We start from the raw sequence: 6,011 nt of genomic DNA on the forward strand, positions 1-6,011 counted from the left end.
GGGTGTACTATGTAGGGAATAGGATGCACTATACAGGGAATAGGGTGCACTATATAGGGAATAGGATGCACTATATATGGAATAGGGTGCACTATATAGGGAATAGGATGCACTATATAGGGAATAGGGTGCACTATATAGGGAATAGGGTGGCCTAAATAGGGAATAGGATGCACTATATAGGGAATAGGGTGCACTATATAGGGAATAGGGTGGCCTAAATAGGGAATAGGATGCACTATACAGGGAATAGGGTGCACTATATAGGGAATAGGATGCACTATATAGGGAATAGGGTGGCCTAAATAGGGAATAGGATGCACTATATAGGGAATAGGGTGTACTATGTAGGGAATAGGGTGCACTATATAGGGAATAGGGTGTACTATGTAGGGAATAGGATGCACTATATAGGGAATAGGGTGCACTATATAGGGAATAGGGTGTACTATATAGGGAATAGGATGCACTATATAGGGAATAGGGTGCACTATATAGGGAATGTAGTGCACTAAGTAGGGAATAGGGTGTACTATGTAGGGAATAGGATGCACTATATAGGGAATAGGGTGTACTATGTAGGGAATAGGATGCACTATATAGGGAATAGGGTGCACTATATAGGGAATAGAATGCACTATACAGGGAATAGGGTGCACTATATAGGGAATAGGGTGCACTATATAGGGAATGTAGTTCACTAAATAGGGAACAGGGTGTACTATATAGGGAATAGGGTGCACTATATAGGAATAGGATGCACTATATAGGAATAGGGTGTACTATGTAGGGAATATGATGCACTATATAGGGAATAGGGTGCACTATATAGGGAATAGGATGCACTATATAGGAATAGGGTGTACTATGTAGGGAATAGGATGCACTATATAGGAATAGGGTGCACTATATAGGAATAGGATGCACTATATAGGAATAGGATGCACTATATAGGGAATAGGGTGTACTATGTAGGGAATAGGATGCACTATATAGGGAATAGGATGCACTATATAGGGAATAGGGTGCACTATATAGGGAATGTAGTGCACTAAGTAGGGAATAGGGTGTACTATGTAGGAATAGGATGCACTATATAGGGAATAGGGTGCACTATATAGGAATGTAGTGCACTAAGTAGGAATAGGGTGCACTATATAGGGAATAGGATGCACTATATAGGGAATAGGGTGCACTATATAGGAATAGGGTGCACTACAAAGGAATAGGATGCACTACATAGGGAATAGGGTGCACTACATAGGAATAGGGTGTACTACATAGGGAATAGGGTGCACTACATAGGGAATAGGGTGCACTATATAGGAATAGGGTGCACTACATAGGGGAATAGGGTGCACTATATAGGGAATAGGGTGCACTATATAGGGAATAGGGTGCACTATATAGGGAATAGGGTGCACTATATAGGGAATAGGGTGCAATACATAGGGAATAGGTGCACTATATATATATATATGCCATTTAGCAGACGCTTTTATCCAAAGCGATTTACAGTCATGTGTGCATACATTCTACGTATGGGTGGTCCCGGGATCGAACCCACTACCCTGGCGTTACAAGCGCCATGCTCTACCAACTGAGCTACAGAAGGACCATAGGGAATAGGGTGCACTACAAAGGGAATAGGTTGCACTATATAGGGAATAGGGTGCACTATATAGGGAATAGAATGCACTATACAGGGAATAGGGTGCACTATATAGGGAATAGGGTGCACTATATAGGGAATGTAGTTCACTAAATAGGGAACAGGGTGTACTATATAGGGAATAGGGTGCACTATATAGGGAATAGGGTGGCCTAAATAGGGAATGTAGTGCACTAAGTAGGGAATAGGGTGTACTATGTAGGGAATAGGATGCACTATATAGGGAATAGGGTGCACTATATAGGGAATAGGATGCACTATATAGGGAATAGGGTGCACTATATAGGGAATAGGATGCACTATATAGGGAATAGGGTGTACTATGTAGGGAATAGGATGCACTATATAGGGAATAGGATGCACTATATAGGGAATAGGGTGCACTATATAGGGAATGTAGTGCACTAAGTAGGGAATAGGGTGTACTATGTAGGGAATAGGATGCACTATATAGGGAATAGGGTGCACTATATAGGGAATGTAGTGCACTAAGTAGGGAATAGGGTGTACTAAGTATCGAATAGGGTGTACTATGTAGGGAATAGGATGCACTATATAGGGAATAGGGTGCACTATATAGGGAATAGGGTGCACTATATAGGGAATAGGATGCACTACATAGGAATAGGGTGCACTACATAGGGAATAGGGTGTACTACATAGGGAATAGGGTGCACTACATAGGAATAGGGTGCACTATATAGGGAATAGGGTGCACTATATAGGGAATAGGGTGCACTACATAGGGAATAGGGTGCACTATATAGGAATAGGGTGCACTATATAGGAATAGGGTGCACTATATAGGGAATAGGGTGCACTATATAGGAATAGGTGCAATACATAGGGAATAGGGTGCACTACATAGGAATAGGGTGCACTACAAAGGGAATAGGTTGCACTATATAGGAATAGGGTGCACTACATAGGGAATAGGGCACTATATAGGGAATAGGGCACACTGTATCGGGAATAGGGTGCACTACATAGGGAATAGGGTGCACGATATAGGGAATAGGGTGCACTATATAGGAATGTAGTGCACTAAGTAGGGAATAGGGTGTACTATGTAGGGAATAGGATGCACTATATAGGGAATAGGGTGCACTATATAGGGAATGTAGTGCACTAAGTAGGGAATAGGGTGTACTAAGTAGCGAATAGGGTGTACTATGTAGGGAATAGGATGCACTATATAGGGAATAGGGTGCACTATATAGGGAATAGGGTGCACTATATAGGGAATAGGATGCACTATATAGGGAATAGGGTGCACAATATAGGGAATAGGGTGCACTATATAGGGAATAGGGTGCACTACATAGGGAATAGGATGCACTACATAGGGAATAGGGTGCACTACATAGGGAATAGGGTGTACTATATAGGGAATAGGGTGCACTATATAGGGAATAGGGTGCAATACATAGGGAATAGGGTGCACTACATAGGGAATAGGGTGCACTACAAAGGGAATAGGTTGCACTATATAGGGAATAGGGTGCACTACATAGGGAATAGGGTGCACTATATAGGGAATAGGGTACACTGTATCGGGAATAGGGTGCACTACATAGGGAATAGGGTGCACGATATAGGGAATAGGGTGCCATTTTGGCCACATATTCTGCTTCAGCCTCACACACGTCACACACACACGTCACACACACAAATATAAACTTAATGCAAAACAAGTAGACTTGTAAAGCAAATCATCAAATTTGATTTGTCACATGCACCAGTGTAATATGTACTGTATATAGGGGTAAAAGTGACTAGGCAATCAGGATAGATCATAAACAGTAGCAGCAGTGTATGTGAAGAGTGTAAAAGAGTGTGAAATTGTGTCTGTGTGAGTGTGTGGCGTCAATATGCATGTGTGTGTGTTTTGTGTGTGTGTGAGCGTACAGTGTGTGAGTGTGTGTGCGTAATCAATATGGAGGTGTGTGTGTTTTGTGTGTGTGTGAACGTACAGTGTGTGTGTGTGTGTGTGTGTGTGGCGTCAATAGGGATGTGTGTGTGTGTGTGTGTGTGTGTGTGTGTGTGTGTGTGTGTGTGTGTGTGTGTGTGTGTGTGTGTGTGTGTGTGTGTGTGTGTGTGTGTGTGTGTGTGTGTGTGTGTGTGTTGGAGTGTCAGTGTAGTATGTGCGAGGGTGTGGGTAGAGTCCTGTGAGTGTGCAGAGAGAAGGTGGCTGGACTCTTTGACAATTTTTAGGGCCTTCCTCTGACACCGCCTGGTATAGAGGTCCTGGATGGCAGGCCCCGGTGATATACTGGGCCGTACACACTACCCTCTGTAGCGCCTTATGGTCAGATGCCGAGCAGTTGCCATACCAGGCGGTGATACAGCCAGTCTAGATGCTCTCAAAGGTGCAGCTGTAGAACGTTTTCAGTATCTGAAGGCCCATGCCAAATCTTTTCAGCCTCGTGAGGGGTAAGAGTTATTGTCGTGCCCTCTTCATGACTGTGGTGTTGTGTTTGGACCATGAAAGGTCCTTAGCCATGTGGACACCGAGGAACTTGAAACTCTCAACCCACTCCACTACAGCCCTGCTGGTGTGAATGGGGGTGTGCTCGGGCCAACCATTTATTGTAGGCCATGATCAGCTCCTTTGTTTTGCTGACGTTGAGGTAGAGGTTGTTGTCCTGGCACTACACTGCCAGGTCTCTGACCTCCCTCCCTACTGCCGTGTCGTCGGAAAACTTAAGGATAAGGATGGTGTTGGAGTCGTGCGAGGCCATGGGTGAACAGGGAATACAGGAGGAGACGAAGCATGCAGGAGGAGACGAAGCATGCAGGAGGAGACGAAGCATGCAGGAGGAGACGAAACATGCAGGAGGAGACGAAGCATGTAGGAGGAGACGAAGCATGTAGGAGGAGACGAAGCATGCAGGAGGAGACGAAACATGCAGGAGGAGACGAAGCATGCAGGAGGAGACGAAGCATGCAGGAGGAGACGAAGCATGCAGGAGGAGACGAAGCATGCAGGAGGAGACGAAGCATGCAGGAGGAGACGAAGCATGCAGGAGGAGACGAAACATGCAGGAGGAGACGAAGCATGCAGGAGGAGACGAAGCATGCAGGAGGAGACGAAGCATGCAGGAGGAGACGAAGCATGCACCCCTGACGCCTCAATCACACCAACAGAGTTGTGGTCGGAACATAGTACACAGAATAATCTGGATACGTGCGTCACAAAAGTTCACCGCTCACCATTTCTGTCTGTTTCCATTGGAAATGAATGTACTTCTGATGTACCAAAGCGCAAACAACGCTGTCGGTGTGATCGAGGTGAGGAGCCGCCATGTTGAGGGTCAGCATGGCGGATGTGTGTTGTTGCCTACACTCACCACTTGAGGGCGACCCGTCAGGAAGTCCAGGATCCAGTTGGGGAGGGAGGTGTCCAGTCCCAGGGACCTTAGCTTAGTGATGAGTTTGGAGGGTACTACGGTGTTGAATTCTGGGCATATTATGATTTGTAATATAAACATATTTTGTTTGTATTTGTAACGTTTGAATGCATTTGCAGAAGTTATGAAGTTGCGTGTGGTTTGGTTGAACTATCCTCGTGCGGACCAGAAGTCCTTACAATAATAGTAAAACAGGGAAAATTGAGATAAGTGGAGTTCAGAGAGAGGGAAAAATGCTATTTTAGGTTTAGGGGTTAGGGTTAGTGTTAGGGTTAGAATTAAGGTTAGGTTTAGTGTTAGGGTTAGAATTAAGGTTAGGTTTAGTGTTAGGGTTAGAATTAAGGTTAGGTTTAGTGTTAGGGTTAGAATTAAGGTTAGGTTTAGTGTTAGGGTTAGAATTAAGGTTAGGGTTAGTGTTAGGGTTAGAATTAAGGTTAGGTTTAGTGTTAGGGTTAGAATTAAGGTTAGGTTTAGTGTTAGGGTTAGAATTAAGGTTAGGGTTAGTGTTAGGGTTAGAATTAAGGTTAGGTTTAGTGTTAGGGTTAGAATTAAGGTTAGTGTTAGGGTTAGAATTAAGGTTAGGTTTAGTGTTAGGGTTAGAATTAAGGTTAGGTTTAGTGTTAGGGTTAGAATTACGGTTAGGTTTAGTGTTAGGGTTAGAATTAAGGTAAGGTTTAGTGTTAGGGTTAGAATTAAGGTTAGGTTTAGTGTTAGGGTTAGAATTAAGGTACGGTTTAGTGTTAGGGTTAGAATTAAGGTTAGGGTTAGAATTAAGGTTAGGTTTAGGGTTAGGTCTAGGGTATTTGGTATTGGTATTTTATTAGGATCCCCTTAAGCTGTTGCAGAAGCAGCAGATACTCTTCCTGGGGTTCAACATGAAACACAATACAGAACATCAATAGACCGGAACGGCTCAAGGACAGAACTAG

This window comes from Oncorhynchus keta, chromosome 3, assembly GCF_023373465.1.
Source record: "Oncorhynchus keta strain PuntledgeMale-10-30-2019 chromosome 3, Oket_V2, whole genome shotgun sequence".
NCBI classification, from domain to species: domain Eukaryota; kingdom Metazoa; phylum Chordata; class Actinopteri; order Salmoniformes; family Salmonidae; genus Oncorhynchus; species Oncorhynchus keta.